Here is a 2844-nt window from a genome sequence, read left to right as displayed (position 1 = left end):
TTTTGGGGCTTTATGCCTTTAATGATAGGACAGTGGAGAGTGACAGGAAGCGAATGGGAGAGAGAGCAGGGGTGGGATCCGGAAAGGACCACGGGGCGGGAATCGAACCCGGGTTCGCCGGCATACGGTGCAGGTGCCCCAGCCAGTTGCGCCACCACAGCTGGGGCCTTTTTAACACATTTTAATTGAATTAAGAATGCACTTGCAACGGAGACGTTTTAAACAGCTGATTTTTTTTTCTTTTCAGGTGAATATATTGCTTTTCCAGAACGTCCAGATTGCCAGTCCGCCCCTGCACACACCGTCTCTTGGCTTCTCTCCCACACTAGTGAAATGTCATGATTTTGTTTCAGCTTTTTCCATTATATACACCTTACTGAAGCCCCTGCATCAGATTGGCTATGACATGCTCTGAGGGCACATCAAAAACGTCAATCACTCAGCGTTATTGCTATTACATAAAGTGGTATATTTACTCATGATTTGATAATCGCCCATGTTCCCTCTCCCAAGCGAAGCAAGCACAAGCCACATTTTCAGTGAGCACGTCTCAGGTTTTAATTTCCAAATTCATTGTGTTGATTCCCACACCCTCCATCTCTCATATTGCCTCACTCAACTTGTCTGCGATGTCTTCCTGGACAAGGTCACCTGGCATAAGGGAAACAGTGAAACAGTGAGTGGTGGTTCAAAGTGGATCTGATGTCGGCCATTTTTATTTGTTTTGAAAGACTGCTGTGTGACTACTAAATTGCCTTGAAGGGATGTAGTTGAACTGTGCAAATATTTTACCTTATTTAGAGAGAGAGAGAGAGAGAGAGAGAAGACAAGAACATGGAGGTGTCTAAAACTGATAGAAGAGCCCTGAAATCAATTCCAACAAATGAAGGGATTTGCTAATGTGATAAAAGACTCTAACTATAATCTAGTCAGGCTGATAAAAATGGCTGTTTAATTATCTCAGTGTCAGTAATGGGGAATTTGGTACATACATCACAGAGTAATGTTATAGTCTTAGCAGATATTACTGATATGGTTATTGGAGATCGTTGGTGTCAACCCCTTTTGAAAGCATGAATGCAGATAATGCATTGATACAACTGACAGATGAATTACTCTGTTTAAAAAGATTGCATAAAATGTTGTTTGAGTGTAATTGGGTTATCTCTGGTGTTCCCGCACTCCAGCAGGACAAACACAGGCCAGTGATGTCTGAATTTAATACACCTCAAGTATTCATTACCGTGATAGTATTCAACTAAAGCTTTTACTCACGTGTGTCTTTCCCTCCCCCCAAACATACTATCCGCATCCTCCATTAGGCCTCTACTAATCATTTTAGGAAGGTAGGCTACTTCCTAAATTCCTTGTACCAATGCAGGTATCAAAGGTAGATCAGTCAGTAACACACATTTATACAGCATGAAGTTTCAAAACAGACTGGCAAGTACATTTTAATCCACTCAATGCATGCTTTGTGCATTTCTCTCCAGAGATGTTTCTCTTTTTTCGATTACTCTCTCTCTCTCTACCCACTCATCTCTCCTGATTTCCTGTGTTCCAGTTTCCCCACAAAGCTCTCTTTCTCTTCCTCCTGTTTCATCCCTCCTCTGGCATGTTAGAGGTCCATTTGTCATTCTGTGTGCCTCCAAATTGAACTCAGACTGAGTCATGTATTGACAGCGGCAGAGTCTGCAGTAACAGAACATCTCACTCAGAATGTATGTACACATTCTCAGAACGTTAGTAGTTCTCATTCTGTTGGTGTATACTCCTTGTGCACTTCCTTGTCTGACACAGTGAGAGCTGTGTGGTAAACTCAGACAAGCCTCTATAATGGTCCTTGTATGCGTTGAATGTTTTAGAATTCTGCATTTGTGTGTCCTCCCTCGTTTCCTGCATCCACTTCTTTTCTTAGGGGCTTTTATCTTCTGTTTCCCCTCCATCCTTCCCTGCATCCTTTTTTTCTGTCCATCGAGGGTCAAAAGGGACCGTTTGTGCTGCCGCTCTCTTGCTCTCTCTCTCTCTCTCTTTCTCACACACACCACACACACACACACACTTTTTTCTCTCACTCAGGCACACACACACTCTCTCTCTCTCTCTCTCTCTATCTATCTTACTCAAACACTCTCACACACATAGATTACAAATCAGTCTGTGTTCCTATTTGTGGCACCATGCCACCCTGACATTTCCCCAAATCCAAGGTTCTGAAAACACACTCTAATTACCTAATCTCCACGCAACAGGTGCCGGCTTTCAAAATAAGCATGCAAAGCTTTGGGTTTATGTCAGAAAGGCCTCCTTCCATGATGCTAACCTGTGTGTGTGTGTATGTGTGTGTGTGTGTGTGTGTGTGTGTGTGTGTGTGTGTGTGTGTGTGTGTGTGTGCGTGTGTCTGTGTCTGTGTCTGTCTGTGTCTGTCTGTCTGCATGTATTCTATGCTGTTTGTAACTGTTTCATGTCATGGTTGGACATATTGACCATGCACTGTCCATGCAACATCAGCATTTAAATGATGTGAGGAGTTTAAAGACACTTTAAATATCTATATCCATAGAAATTGATTAAATCCGCCTCACTGTACAGGACTGGAGATAGATACTTTTATAAACTCTTCGCCCAAGACATGTCAGATTGAGATAAATATAAAAAAGGATAGAGTCCTGATACACTACATTACAGTAAGCTAATCACTGAAACAGTGCTTTGCCATATACGACTCCACGCGGAGTCGTATATGGCAAAGAAGGGGGTGCCACGGCAGCTGGCATCATTGGCGGAAGAAGACGGCGAGAAGCGCCTCCGCTCTGTCATTCACCGGCATCATTTGCGCCTGGA

The sequence above is a fragment of the Alosa sapidissima genome, chromosome 21 (genome assembly GCF_018492685.1).
Source record: "Alosa sapidissima isolate fAloSap1 chromosome 21, fAloSap1.pri, whole genome shotgun sequence".
NCBI lineage: Eukaryota > Metazoa > Chordata > Actinopteri > Clupeiformes > Clupeidae > Alosa > Alosa sapidissima.
The sequence above is the reverse complement of the archived record's forward strand: the minus strand, read 5'-3'. Positions refer to the sequence as shown.